Source organism: Lissotriton helveticus, chromosome 12, assembly GCF_964261635.1.
Source record: "Lissotriton helveticus chromosome 12, aLisHel1.1, whole genome shotgun sequence".
NCBI lineage: Eukaryota > Metazoa > Chordata > Amphibia > Caudata > Salamandridae > Lissotriton > Lissotriton helveticus.
In genome coordinates, this window is record NC_136073.1 from 608,912,430 (window position 1) to 608,928,433 (window position 16,004).

The 16,004-nt window shown below is 47.2% G+C and overlaps 1 protein-coding gene across 3 annotated transcripts in view; it reads right to left on the reverse strand.

Moving 5' to 3' along the window:
* Window positions 1-15,606, reverse strand: part of HACL2 (2-hydroxyacyl-CoA lyase 2) — a 526,035-nt gene extending 510,429 nt beyond the window's left edge. Inside the window, exon 1 of one of the 3 annotated variants that reach the window (XM_078671142.1) lies at window positions 15,545-15,606. The gene's annotated coding sequence lies outside the window, so the exon portion shown is untranslated. Of the gene's footprint in view, window positions 1-15,294; window positions 15,459-15,544 lie in introns of those variants that run through there. The other 2 variants (XM_078671139.1, XM_078671138.1) reach the window with 2 other exon arrangements.
* Window positions 15,607-16,004: the final 398 nt, after the last annotated feature.

The window sequence follows — 16,004 nt, forward strand, 5'->3', positions numbered from 1 at the left end:
AAGCTCGACACCCTATTATTTAAGATGTCAGCTCCCAGCATGGCCGGATTTCTAATTTGAAGCAGCATGGCGCACTCACGTAATGTGACATGTTTCATCATTTGGCACCTCGTCCCACCCTTTTTAGGTTTCGCCTGGCGTAGCACTGCGCAGCAGTGTTCGCGCAGGCGAAATCTTATGTTAGAACAGTATGGGACTTTGTCCCGCCTCTCTCTTCCATTGGCTAGCTCCATAAATGGAGGCTAGCCATTGGAACAGAGATGCGTCTGTCATTGTGGGAGCACATTCGCGGGCGTTCCGGCGATTTTTTTCGCTCTCCGCCTCTTTTTGTACGTCATGCGGCGGTGGGCGTTTTTTTTTTTTTTCTTCAGAGGTATTTTTTGTCATTCCTCCAGGCCGACCGCCGCCGGAAGAAGTCCAGGCTAGTGCTCCCCTCCCCTCCCGCTGTCCGTGTGCCCGTTCCTGCCCCCCCCCCCCTCCCGCTGTCGGTGTCTCCGGCCCCACTTGTAAATGCTTGTTCTCAAGTTTCTACCCTTTGTAGAAGCGGTTCAATCCTGTTTGGGACCAGTGGTTGGTGTGCAGACTGGGGGTGGGGGCTGCTGCGCCTCTGCCTTGCATTGGCTGGAAGAGTCATGTGTTGCTGACCTCTCCAGGAGTGTTCCATAAGACAGCGACATACAAGTCATAAGTTGCATTTATTAATACTGATCAAAGTTACATTGTACTATTAATTCGTGTTTGCGAAGAATGATGATTCCCATTTACTACTGTTTGATGATCGGAACTTTCAGTTTTCTTCTCGCGTGGTTTCAAACCAACTTAAATTGATTACTGGGTACATTCGGGGGATGGGATCTATTCTGGCTCTGGTTTGATTTCTTGCACTAACGATCGGCTCATCAAACTGGCACTGAATGGTCGAGTTGTCTGCAATGTAGGGTTTTATTTCAACGTCACTGCTTCTCACACTATCTTTGCCCTGATCTCACCACGCGTTCTCCGCCCCTTCCTTCCTGTGGATTGATGGAGCACATTTGTTTGTGCGTTGCCAAGGCGACGTTTTAATTTTGTCATTGGCTGACGCTGTTAACAAGCCCGAGGTGGACAGGTTTTCTTACCCAACTCTTCTCAAGAATGAGCGCATAGCAGCTATTAATAGAATAACTATTGCCCATGTTTTGTCTGTTTAAGCGGCTCCTGGAATGATCCAGAGGATGTATAGGTTCTCAATAAGCATGAATCCGCTGACAGATTGTGAGCACTGGAGTCAAACTAGCCACGTTTTCCAATACACAATGTTGGTTGCAATCATAAGAAGTGGTATGCTTTAACGTTTCCCATTCTTAAGCGTAATTATTCTATAATATTCATTAAAATAGTTATGAATTAAGAATTCATAACCAAATACGCTTTCGTTTAATTGCAAACCACGCGTTTTAATTCATACCTCGACTATAACACGATAATTATTTAACTGAATCGGCTTTTTAGCAGCGTTCTTCATGCCTGATCTTAGAATGGATTCCATTCAATATCTATCCCGCCCTCGGGAAACGACATTGGGTAGGTTTGTACTATACCGCATCTCCGGAAGTAGGGGCCGGGGCGGTGCTTGGTGGCAAGTAGGCTAGGCTGTGCTTTTACGTCCCGTTCTTTGCATAGGAGGCGGTGCTGCTTGCTGCCTGGGGGTGTGTGTGTGTGTGTGTGTCTCTGGGTGTGTGTGTGTGTGTGTGGCTCTGGGTGTGTGTGTGTGTGTGGCTCTGGGTGTGTGTGTGTGTGTGGCTCTGGGTGTGTGTGTGTGTGTGTGTGTGTGGCTCTGGGTGTGTGTGTGGCTCTGGGTGTGTGTGTGTGTGTGGCTCTGAGTGTGTGTGTGTGTGTGTGGCTCTGAGTGTGTGTGTGTGTGTGGCTCTGGGTGTGTGTGTGTGTGTGTGTGTGTGTGGCTCTGTGTGTGTGTGTGTGTGTGTGTGGCTCTGGGTGTGTGTGTGTGCGGCTCTGGGTGTGTGTGTTTGTGTGTGTGGCTCTGGGTGTGTGTGGCTCTGGGTGTGTGCGTGTGTGTGTGTGTGTGGCTGGCTCTGGGTGTGTGTGTGTGTGTGGCTGGCTCTGGGTGTGTGTGTGTGACTCTGGGTGTGTGGGTGGTAGTAATTGCTGTCTGCTGAGCTCGTCCGTAGGGTACAATAGGTCTCACATTTGCGAGAGATTAAGCTATTGGAAATGTAAATGACAATGCCATTTATTTATCTGTTTTCAAAACCAACACATAAATACAAATTTTGTCATTTACAATGCCAATAGCTCTAACTTTTCCAAAGGAGAAACCGTTGCATTGTAAATGCTTGTTAAGATGATGTCCCTACCTCGGTTCCTATATGCCCTCCAGAATAGTCCTGATGTCATCCCGTCGACGTATTTTCGGAAAATAGAATCGTTACAGAGGCAACTAATATGGGACGGACGTTCGCGTATAGCTCTTCCGAAATTGACAGTCCCCTGGTATGATGGCGGTATAGCGCTCCCGGATATTCGTAGGTATTATTGGGCTTCCCACCTTGCGGCGATCAACCACGGGATGTATGGCCCGGCGTTGAACCCAGCATTTGAAATGGACAAATGGCTGCTCCCGGGGGGTGATTACTATAGGGCACTTTATTCGGGACCCTCCCGTTCACAACTCACGGGACCTACTGCTATAACTGTGCAAGTATGGCATAGCGCAACGGCGGCTATGGGCTGGAGTGATAAATTAACGGGTGCGACAGCGCTCTATGCCTCTGCGAAGTTGGGTGGCCTCTGGAGGACGAAGGGATTTGATAAGTGAGACACGATCGTATAAGTAAAGTGCGTGATCTCTGGGTTAAAGGAAAGGTTAAGGCCTTCTCTGAACTGCAAACAGAGCATAAGCTGAGTGACAGGGAAAGATTTCGTTACATCCAGGTACGTCATGCTCTGAATTCTGTGTTGCCAGTGGGTAGTGCTGTTCCGGATTCCTCCCCCCTCGAAGATCGTATACTAGACGGCTATGTGCCGGATAGCACTATCTCACTGTTCTACAAAAAAATGATTAATGATAGATCGGGTCTGCTTGATCGCCTTCGTGAGGCCTGGATTGCTGATGGTATTGAACTGGATGATGAGGATTGGCAGTCTGCGATCTCCTCTCCCAAGGAGGTGGCGATTCCGGCCCGCCTCCGTCTGGTCCAACTCAAGATCCTCCACAGAATCTATGTCACTGGTCCCCGTCTAATTCATATGGGTTTTTCTACAGATAGCATGTGTCGGCGTGGTTGTGGTCTCCTTGGCACCTATCTTCACATCATTTGGGAATGCCCTGAGGTGGTGCGATTCTGGAAACGTATACATGAGATTATGGATGATGTCACGGGTGTTGTTATGATGCCGGAAGCCCGGCAATGCTTATTGAATGTATGGGGTCCGAATGATTATGACGTGTCACAGCTTCGGTGGGTGACCTTGGCCAATATGGTTGCGAAGAGAGATATTGCCCAGTTGTCGGGATCCCCGAGGCCGCCTACAGTGACTGCTTGGAAAGAGAGTTTGGACTGGTGCATGTTTCGAGAGAAAACAGTGTATATTGCAAGAGGCAGACCCAAAAAATGGGGGAAGATTTGGGCTCCTTGGAACACATACCGTGGAGATATTTGTACACCCCCGCTCACCGCCTCCCAGAGTCCTCCTCAGTCGCCCTGACCTACATCCCTTCCAGCTGTGATATGTTCTACTGTTCATATGCAACTCTGCCTGTGCCTCCCTCCCCTCATCTGTATTCAAAGAATTTTCTTCTCCTATTAGCATGTGTCTCCCGTCCTCCTTGAGCACATATCTAATGTGTGTATTCATATTGTACTGCCTTGCTTGTTTGTTTGATGTTTTGTTTCTTTGTGTTTCAAATAATAAAAAAAATAATCAGTAACTATGCAAGCAATACTTCCATTATAAAAACTTCACAGAGCTGTACTGTTGATGGTGTAGAAGTGCATTTTTAGACACACGCAGCACCATGTTACCTGAGAAGGCTGAACCATGATGTGTATTGTGCTAGGGTGATCATTCATTATACTAGAAAGGACCCCAACTCCCCAACCTTTCCCCAGTCTCGGCTGAGTTGCACCTTATTGGGGTTGTGCCCTAAAGTTTGCACCTAGACATGCTTTGGTGTTTGGTTCGGTCATGAGGGGTACAGTGCGGCGGCAGTCAGCCCCCTCATCTAGAGCTTAGAAGAAGAATCAAGCACCAACTGGGCGCATGCAAGGAGTGTGCCTGAAACCACATGTGCAGTGCACGGCATTGCCGAGGGGTGTGAAGCCACTTTTGAACAGATCCCATACAGCGAGTGTTCCTGGCTAGAGGCGGTGCTGCTGACACTCACCACAGCTTTCGTGCACTCCTGTTTCCTGTAATCTTAGACACTTGTGTTATGTGCTTTTTCCCACGGGTGAAAAGCAACATCTCAGAGGTTCACACCAGCATACTTCTGTTACTGTAGCTTCTGATGCCGAATCTACAGCAACACTGAAAGGACACTGCAGTTACAAAATGAAAATAGAAACTCACAAAATGGGAAGAACACAGACATTTTGCTGTATTTAACATAAAACGAATGGAGTGTACTGACAGGCATATTCCAGCATCGCATAGAAAAATAAGGTTTCTGGTGATAAGTGGTCTCTGTAAATGCTCTGGGGTATTGAAGTTTTGTTTTTGTGTCCTTGTGTGCTTGTAATATTTGTCCTGTACGTCACTAGCAAACCATGGCCCGTAAAATACTAGGAGTCAGCCAATATTGGAGAGCTCCTGTTTCCCACAAAACATTACCGTGTACTTGTGCTACCCAAGAGGCCTTATAACCCAGCAGTGAGTGCAGGGCGCAGCTGCAGACATGTTGATAGAAGCAGCGACGGGAGGTTGTGGTGGTGGGGGGTGGGGCAACGCATGGAGAATTGGGGTAGCAACGAGCAGGGTAAAGAAGACACTAGCAGCTGCAGGCATGTTGAGAGGAGCAGAGACCCATTCCAGCAAAACACACACGCACAGGTTATTTTAATAGAAAGGAGTGCCAGGAACACAGCACCTAATGTAAATAATGATGAAAGAACATCGTACGAACCATGTGTTTGTGAAGTGTGTGCCGCTAATGACATTAAAGCACGTCCACACTCACAAACAGATAATTTAAAAATTATAATGTTAAAGAACATCGCATGAACGCATGCTTGTGAAGGGTGTGCCACTAATTACGTTAAACTTGTAATCTAAGGAAGGCTTGGGTCCTAAACTAACTAGAATAGACCACTAATAATGATATACTTGAAAGTATCCAGTAGCTACTATTTAAAGTTTATTCAAGAAAAGAGCCAATGGAATAAATGCATAGGCTCTTGTGAATTATTTCAAAAAAAATTCTAGGTTATTCCGTAAATGCAACAACATTTGATTCATGTCAAACATTAAAGACAACACATGCTAAAGACATTTTTCAACATAGCAAATACAAAAAACAATTATCAAATGTGAAACAGTATTTGCACATGTGTATAATACATTGATAAGTTGTGTGTAATCAAAAGACAATTACAAAAACACAAAAAGGGTGCATAAAGCACCAGTCCATAAATCAAAAACAGCATCAAGGCGGAGTCGCAAGTCACAGCTTACTACCACTATTCATACTCCTGCCAATATGCACAGCTCTGGGTATCCCATGAATTTGGTTGATAGTGGCTTCTGGAGGTAATGGATTAGGCCTTCTCCTAAGCCAATAGGGTTTGCTTTTCCCAGACGCTGTTGTCAACGCGTTTCCAACCCCGTCAGCAGTCAGGGGTTTTCGTCAGGACTTGGACGTGGTGTGTTCTTATGTTGTGGAAATGAAGATGTTCCTACTAATTCGAAAATTTCTGGCACTGGAGGGGACAGTGGGGCCTGCATAAATGACTATTTTCAGTTGTGCAGGTTGGTGCATCAATTCAGTTGAAGCTCAACTTTCACGGGTGTCTTCGTGTGTTTGTGATTAACAGGATCAGAGCCTGTCTCTGCTGCTGCTGCAGTGCTGCTAATTACGTTAAAGCGCGGCCACACTCGCAAACAGATATCATTTTAAAAATACAATGGTGTGTGCAAAGTAACCATCTAGCGCAGAGAAGGGCACTGTAATACCTACAAACAATGCCGCTCCGAGGCTCATAAATTAAAATTGAACTTTTGTTTCGGCAGCAGGCGGAAGCCAATTGAGACAGCCTGCTCTGTTTATGCCCTACCTGCAGCTGTGGGATTCGTAGCGGTGGGAAGATGTGGAAGAGACGGTGGGCGCCGTGCTGTGCTTTGGTGGCAGTGGGGAGAGATGGAAGAGGCTGCGGGTGCTATGAGGAAGCAAGCCATTTTAGGCATATAAAACTTTATAAATAAAATAAATAAATAAACTTGCCCTGTTTGTGCCGTGCCTGCCTTCTGGAAAGACGTGGAAAAGGTTGAGTGCGCCGTCTGGAAATAAAGGTGCGCATGCTGTGCACTAAAGCGCCTCACTTGTAACTGAAATTAAATCTATCAGAAAGGAGGGGGACTGATAGGGCTTGTTAACGGGGTCCAGCACACGTGCCCAAGCAATATGTTACAGGTAGAGTATGCTGTTCCCCAAGGACAATGTGGTCTAAAGGCAGGAGGAGGGAAATACTTCTTTTCAGAACTAGAGTCCTCACACACCCAGCAAGCTAGCTGTCATGCTTCATCATATGGAGTTGCTCATCGTCGGGTCGGCGCTGCAATACCCGACAGGCACCCATAAAGGGGCTCTTTGGCGGAGATCTTTCGTTCCTTGCCATATGATGCTATGGGTGTGAGGGCCCTAGAAGACAGTGTAGATGTGGAGTGGGTGAGTGGCATTAAAAAAGGTTGGATAATCCAAATAAACTTTTTATTAGTATGGTTATCCACCTCATTAAAAGAGAAGTGGAGTGGCTGCTCTCTGGCTTAATGGTCCAGTGGAGCGGAGCTCAATTCTTACAATGTGGTCGACGTGTTTCATGCATCACGGGCAATACTGAAGCATAATGTACACTATTTTTGAATAATTGTTGTTTTGTGAATTATGTAGACTGGGACCCTTCCCTTTGTCTACCAACACGGTCGGCCTCAATGATGACATACCTTGGGCCGCGCTGACGAGGAGGTAGCCGGCACCCGACTTAGGATTAATATAATTTTCAGTGACGTATCACCTGCCCTGTCCCCGCTACCTGGGTGTGGGCCACTAGGAGTAGACATCTGTAGGTACACATACTTGGCACACCCACTCTGGACTTTATGGTTCCCACCACCAAAAATCTCAACCACACGAGCGTTTGGGTGCACGCGCCGAATGGGTACTATACGTGAGTTGTGTGATTCATTTAATTATATATTCATGTATTTGTGGGTGGAAGAAGCCCCTGTAGTGTAGTCCTGAAGCAGTGCACCACTGCATTCGGGCTGCCCCAAACTTTCATACTGAAGTCGGGTCGCGTTTGAGTATGATCCCCTGCTCGTGAGCGTTGACATGGTGCTTTTTGGGTGCACCTATATAGCGATTAACCAGGGCTTGGGAAGGATTTGGCTAGGGACACCATTCTCAGTAATTAGTCCCTACACTCCAAGATGGCCGCCTTGTTTCAAATGCAGGCTCCGCTTAGACTACTGAGACGCTCTTTGCACCTCGTGATATGACGTGATGAGACACCGGCCCATTTACGCTCTGTGCCACGGGAAACAAGCAGGATTCATAAGCGCTGCTCCAGTGGCAGCCCTGGTAGTATCCGGCTTATTGGTAGATTTCCGGCAAACGTCCGCTTTGGACAGGTGAGTGAATTGGTAGATCTAGCGGCCATGTACTGATGGCATTGGCTGACGGACCGAGTGGGTCCTATTTGGTGGGTTAATAGGTTACCTTGACACCGCCCAGACCCCAGGCACGGATACTCGTGTGGCCCGGGCTGGGGTAGATTCCCGTTGGCGCATTGGTGGACGGTGGGAGACCTGGACAGGATACCCTCGCCTCAGGGCGACGGTTGGCCCCGCCGGGGTTGCCGCGGTCTGTTTATGATTCACGGGATGCCAACCGGCCCTCATGACTTCTGAGCTAGAGGGGAGGAGTGTTCGGTGGGGGCTCCTACTTCCCCCACTTTGGGACACATGTCCGGACTGGGTTCCACAACTTTGTTGAATAGCTAATGAGGGCCACTCTCTGTATAATTTACCTTACCCCCAACGCTGGAGAGCACCACCACTTTGGTGTCTGGAGCTGACAAGACCGAATGGAGTGAGTTTTTTCCCCCAGATAGGTGAATTTTACTGTTGACTACTGCCTGCCCATCTAGGGATGGTTCCTAAATGCATTACCAGTCTCTCTCCTTTTTAGCCGTTGTTTTAACCCAATCACCCTTTTGAATTACTGTATGCCTTTTAAATTAGGAGTACAATTCATGACCCCTGCGCACTCACCAGATGGACAACTTTTATAAGGCTGTTGGGGTGATGTGATTTGTCTACTAGATATATACATCTGGTAATCTTACCCCGCCTTCCACGTCACCCCGCTTTTAGGTTACAACTAGGATTGGCGGGACATTGTGCTTGCATCTCTTAAGAGTGGCAGGTAGGAACTCCTCCACCCTGTGTAGATAGTTTTGCACTTAGGTCCTGATGAAATGCAATGCATCAGTATTGGCCGTGATGCATGAAACATGTCGACCACATTGTAAGAGTTGAGCTCCGCTCCACTGGACCATTAAGCCAGAGAGAAGCCACTCCACTTCTCTTTTAATGAGGTGGATAACCACCCTAATAAAAAGTTTATTTGGATTATCCAACCTTTTTTTAATGACACTCACCCACTCCACAACTACACTGTCTTTTAGGGCCCTCACACCCACAGCACCATACGGCAAGGAACAAAAGATCTCCGCCAAAGAGCCCCTTTATGGGTGCCCGGCGGATATTGCAGCGCCGACCCGACGACGAGCAAGTTCATATGATGAAGCATGACACCTAGCTTGCTGGGTGTGTGAGGACTCTAGTTACGAAAAGAAGGATTCCCCTACTCCTGCCTCTAGAACACGTTGTCCACATTGTCTTTGGGGAACAGCATACTCTTCATGTAACAAACTGAAATTAAATGCCACACTATAAACAAGCTGTCACCATTGTGCGAAAAACAACAAGGACGAATGTGAACACATGCAGTGAAGGGGCCCAGTACTAGCAGGGGGTGGGCCTCGAAGCCTTTAATGCAGCTGGCCCCACCCAGCGTCAGTCACATTGAGTTAATGTCACTCCACCATTAGGTTGGACTCAGTAGGGACAGCAATACATAAGGTTACACAGAAACCATTCCACAGGGAGGTGCACACAATCAAAGCCACAACCCGTGTTTACTGTAAACTCCGAACACCTCAAAGACCACTCAGATGAAGCCGCGGCCAAGACCTGCTCCAGGAATCTGCTCACCCTGTGTGCCAAACTCATCAGATGGGTATTATCCCTCCTTCTAATTACTGGCCACGCAAAGGCCGGTTACTGGAAGGAAGGTTTTCTTTAAAGTGGGCAAACAAAAGATGTAAATCACAACTAATGGGACGCCTTCGTCCACCCATGGTTAGGACAGTGGTAAACAACGCCCCAGTAGCAGGCAAAACAAAATTACCCAAAGCTACAGCATTTTTTGTCACTTTCCATCCTTATCTAACCAAATGGGAATGTTTTCCGCTTACTGCATCTTGCTCGCGCACGCAACACTTATGTCTGAACTCTGCCCTCTCAGGCACATTAAAGATATGCTTTCGGGCACCTGAAAATGCCACGAGCCTCATTTGGCAAGTCTGAATGCAACTGGAGAACCTCAGAGAGTCTGAAATGACCAGTTGTTCGATTACACATCTAAATTTTGGTGGTTTGTCATTTGGTATAACCGTGTTCTTTTCACACTTCAGACTTATGTATTACATATTGCACATCAGCTTTTAATTCATTCTAATGTATTTGTTGCAGATAAAAAAAAGTCAACAGTAAAAGGCGAGCGGAAACATGAGCTCGGAATGGCACACCTTCTCAGTCATAGTGAATTAGCAAATTGGCACTGAGCCACCCACTGCGTCTGCTCTGGCGCTGGCCGACGTCTGTGGAGGAGGAGAGAGGAGGGGGAAGTCAGGCAGGAGAGGGCAGTGTCTCTGCCTCCCAGTGTTTGGGAGTATTTCCAGGCAGTGGGTCGACATTCCCAGAGAAGTGTTGAGTGCACGCCCATTTGGCAGGCAGGATGCACCTGCCTATAGCGGTGTAAGGAGAAGGGTTTCATTTGGAAAGTCCGGCAGGACAGGGGCATGTGCAGGCAGTCACACGCCAGACATGCATTACCTCGAAGGAATTCATAAAGAAATGATTTCACTTTTTTAAAACTTCTCTACACGTGTAAAGAGAAGATGTTCGATTCCTTTATCTATTTGGGGTTGCAGTGATCGACCTACCAAGTTCTGTGGAAGGTGGTCAAAGGCCTGACACCATGCACAGTATAAACACACCTCCAGCCAAAGCGAAAACACTTGTATCTACTCAGACTGATGTCCTTTTAAAAGACGACAGACATTTCAACAAGCGCTCGCCATTGTGGAAGGCAGCCGCTTGTTTATATTTGCATTGCGCTTTCACTTTAAGTGAAAGTGTGATGCAAAAATAAACATGCGGCTGAGTGAAACAGATGTGTTTTACACGCCCCCTTGAGATGAGAAATTCCTTCACGACAGCCGTGAAGCTAACGACCCAGTCCGGATGGGCCATCCAAAAGGGAGACAGGGCGGTAACTAAGAAGCCTCACTTTCAATGGGAAGCTAGCGTTTAGCATAAACACTGACGCGACCCAATGAAAATGATGGGCGGGGCTTCAAGTCCCCTTCTGAAATCTCCTGATCACATTATCTCTCGCAGAGAAAACAGCGCATGCGCGTTGCAACGCTAGGCGAGACCAAAAAAACACTCTCACATAACTGTACTGCTAGAAAGAAAATGGAGAGCCAGCCATGGCACCACCGACAGAAGGCTGCACTCAGACACTATCACCAGCAAATAAGAGACACCTCGCCCTCAGCCACTGTCACCAATATCGCTGCATCCCAGCAACTCTGCATCAACCTATCCAACTTCTTCCACAGCAAAATCGCAAAAATCTACAGGAACTTTGCACACCAACCCAACCCCAAAGAACTTGTTGCTAACCTACCCACCACCAACCATAACTACCACATGACTGAATGGAGAACCCTCACCAGAAACGATACAGCGGCAATCATCATAACCATCCACTCAGAGGCCCCCACGGACCCATGCCCCCACCACATCTGCAACCTGGGAACATCACCAATCAGCATCACCTTGACCCACATCATCAACACCTATGTTACATCCTCCACTTTCCAGGATGAATGAAAACTTGCAGAAATCAACAGTCTCCTCAAGGAGCCCACAGCTGACCGAATCAACTGAGCAACTTCCGGCGCATCTCCCAGCTTCCCTATCCAGCCTAAGTGATTGGAAAGGCCGTCAACAAACAACTCAAAACCCACCTCGAACTCTGTATCTTCTAGACCACGCTAAACCAGGATTCAGAGAAAACCACAGCACCGAAACAGCACTCATCACAGCCACCAATTACATTTGAATCATCATGGACTGGAGAAAAACAGTGGCCCTCATCCTGCTTGACCTCTCTGCAGGCTTTGACACGGTCTCCCATGACAGCCTCATCAGAAGTCTCCACAGGACTGGCAAACAAGAATTCGCTCTCAAATGGATCTGTTCCTTCCTCATGTGAAGAACCCAAAGGGTCAGGCTGCCACCCATCACATCAAAGACCAAAAAATTGATATGCAGAGTCCCACAGGGATTGTCCCTCACAACCACTCTTTTCAAAATATTCACGACACAGCTTGACATCATCATCCGATCACAAGACATCACCATCATCTCCTATGCCCATGACACCCAACGCATCCTCTCCCTGACGGACAAAACACCCACTGCCAGAACCAACGTAACTAACTGTATGTCCATAGTAGAAGACTGGATGCAAAACTACTGCCTGCCGCTCAGCTCTGAATAGCCGGAAGTACAGGTCTTCGGCAACAAGATCTCTCCATGGGACTCCACCTGGTGGCCATTGGAGCTAGGACCAACACCCACAGACCACACAAGAAGTCTAGGGATCATCCTAGATGGCATGCTCAACATGACGTATCAAATCAAAGCAGTGTGCAACTCCTGCTTCTGCATCCTATGCATGCTGTGAACATTTTTCAAATAGTTGCCTCAGAACACCAGACAGACCGCCACATAAGCACTCATCACCAGCAGGCAAGGCTATGGCAACACTCTCTACTCCGTAATCTCCAAACAACTCATGCACTGATTCCAGACCATCCAGAAGACTTCTGCAAGACTCATATTCCATGTCCCACGCCGCACCCACATCACACCGCACCTCAGGAAGCTTCACTAGCTCCCCATTCGCAAGCACAGCCAATTCAAACGTTAAAAGCACACATTCAAAGCAATACACAACATAGGACCAGACTACTTGAACAGCGGCATCCACTTTCACTAACCCACAGACACCTACGTTTTGCCTTACTCTCACACATTCCCCACATTCACAAAAGCAAAACTGGAGGTTGCACAATCTCCTACATCGCACTCCAGAAATGAAAAGACCTACCTCATCACATTACAGCCTCCACCTCACTTATTGGGCTCTGCAAGAAGTTAAAGCACTGGCTCTTTGTATAAGCACCATGGGGACCACAAATCTACACACCTGACCAAGCACCTCACATCTCGGGCGATAATATCAAACAACACAAATCAACATACATACGGACATACTGTCTTCTATAAGTGGCGCTTGTGCGGTCCCTCTCCATTTCCTTTTATCCCAAGCTTCAGCATCAGACCAGCCGTCTGAAGCTGAACTCGGACAAGACGGAGGTCCTCATCCTCGGCTCCAACCCTTCAGCCTGGGATGACTCCTTTTGGCAGACGGCACTGGGGGAAGCCCTGACACCCACCGACCACGCACGCAACCTGGGAATCATCCTCGACTAAACGCTCTTAATGACCAAGCAAGTTAACGTTGTCTGCTCCTCCTGCTTCAACACCCTCCACATGCTCTGCAAGATCTACAGATGGATCCTGACAGATACAAGAAAGACAGTCACCCAGGCCCTCGTCAGCAGCAGACTCGACTACGGAAACGCCCTCTACGTGGGAGCCACGACCAAGCTCATCAAACGACTACAACGCATAGAAAACGCCTCTGCACGTCTGATCCTCCACGTACCACGCCACGGCGACATCACCCCCCACCTGAGGAACCTGCACTGTCTCCCCGTCAACAAGCGGATATCCTTCAAGCTCCTCACCCACGCACACAAGGCACTCCACAAGACCGGCCCAGCCTACCTCAACAGACGGCTCTCCTTCTACATCCCCAACCGCCAGCTACGCTCCACCGACCTCTCACTCACCACTGTCCCGCGCATCTGAAGAACAACCACCGGTGGGAGATCCTTCTACCACCTCGCCGCCAAGACATGAAGCACCCTCCCACTGAGCCTACGACAGACCCAAGACCTGCTGACTTTCAGGAGAATACTCAAGACCTGGCTGTTCGATCAGTAGCGCCCCCCAGCGCCTTGAGACCCTTGCGGGTATGTAGTGCGCTTTACAAATGATTGATTGATTGAAGTTTATCCCTTACCTACACCGCTCCACAAGCTCTCTTTTGTATGGTGTTTAACTCATTGGCCGCATTTTCAGCAAACAAGCAACATTGGAAGCTTAGTTGCCAGTTTCGCTCTTTACAGCCCAACATGTCTTCTGTATACCATTTGTTTGACTAGCTGCATTTATTTTCTTTGCTATGGCTACACTTCAGAAATTCACAAACGCAACCATCCCAATTTCTAGAGATTCTTATTCATGAATCTTGACTGACGTGATCCATCAAGTTGCCATAATAATAATTATTACTAATATACTGAAATGCACTGCCATAGTAGTTGTCTCTTCCAAAACTTTGAATCCCTGAAGAGACGGAACCCCGTTAATGGTTGACTAATAAATTAACTTGTAAGACTTTGTACCACATTCTTGTCTCAATTTTCTATTTATCAGGAAGAGGCATTGAATTTCTGCTACTTTTTCAAAAGTCTGTCCTGTGTGTTTTAGAGGGTGAAAGCTTTTTATATCAATGGAGGCAAATCAACCCAAAATTATTTTTCCTTCTCCAGTTGGGTAAGAGATCCTCTATCACTGGCCCACTTTACCTCTGCCTAACCTTGTGTCAAAGGTAGAACAATCTATAGATAGGACTGAGCTCAGATCTGTGAATTTAAGTCTACTTTTGTGGTCAAAGCCAACGTTTGCAGCAATAGACGGCATGGGGGGGAAGGAGGATGGGTCTGTCTTTCCAAAAGACTTTTGCATTACAACACCTAAGGCCCAAGTTTGATTCACTAACCGTAGAATGTAAATCTTAAGTGGGCAGGGGGAAGGAGGTTAAGCTCTCAAGGACCTTAAACCATTTGTCCTGTAATTATGCGATTTACCCGATTTGTATTCTTACTTGATGTCCATATTGCATTTGTCCTTCCTTCCATCCTTTTGTAAAGCGCTCTGATATCCTTCGGGATCTTGTTTGCGCTATATAAAACTTTATAAATAAATAAATAAAAAATGCCTACATAGACTTGAAAGGAATTAAACGCGCTGAAAACCTTCCTGATCTATTCTTGTCAAAAGGGAAGTGCATACAGATTCAAGTTCCAAAAGTATTTCAATAGATTAACCCTCCAAAACCACCCTATCTCAACCGTTCAAAAAGGTCAAATGTTATGACATGATTTCCCTTCTGAAACCCCTGGCCACTAGTAAGGTTGCCTATAAATTCCTCTTCCCTTCTTCTAATATTCACTCACTACCCTCGGTAGCTCCTTCTTCTTTGTCCCCTCACTTCATTACATCTGTTGTACGGCAGAGCGTTTAACAATAAGAGTTTGAAACACCAATCGAAATTAATGTAAGACATACAAAAACATAAGCATCACAAGGTGTGCACTCTTTTTGTGGACCGAACACGCACAGGTATAATTTTGTAGCACAATCTAGTGATACTCAACTACCTATTATATTCTACAACGCGTGCCCTTTGCTCTTAATACATGGCAAACCTCTCGAATAAGGAGGGAGAATGTCGAATGTGAGCCTTACCTCCCACCACACGAGTGAATAGTTTAAAAATCCAATCCGCTAGGCTCAGGCATGTAAGTGGCTTTAAAACAAGGAAGGGGAGACTATTGACAAACTCTGTGAAACGATACTGCACATTATGGGCGGTACAAAAATATCTTATTGGCTTACTTCATCCTGGTAAACCCAGCAATTGGTTGGAAAATATGAAGCGCTCAGTTAAAAAAAATCTACCAAAAAGAAAACAGTTCATTTGATACGGAGTACTGACCCGGAAAAGACCGCCCTGCCGCTCAGGAAGTGAATGTTCAACCGCACTGGGGCCGGCGTTGTGTACTATCTGGAAGCCTCTTTAGCAGTGTTTCTATTCTGTGGCTGTCATCGGGACTCCTCCCACACTATTAGCTTTTGAGCTGCGCTCCTCAGCGCTGCTGACAGAAAGCTTCTTCTCAGCCCCTGGCGCTCACTGATTACGAGTGTTCTTTTTAAACTTTCCTCAAACGAATGAACAGGACATACCAGCAGCATTTAGTACTGTTCTCATCTGTGCTGTGACCGAGGGCTGCATTGTTGCGTGAATCGGGGCGTGTGAGGTGAAAGGTGGGCGTAGGTAAAGCGAAGCATGTACATCTAGTTGTTGAATTGGGCTCAAAGGGCTTCAGCCCCGCCCTCTGTCCCATTCTCCCCCTTGTGTGTGGCAACCCGGGCTGAGACAGCTTCCTGGACACACA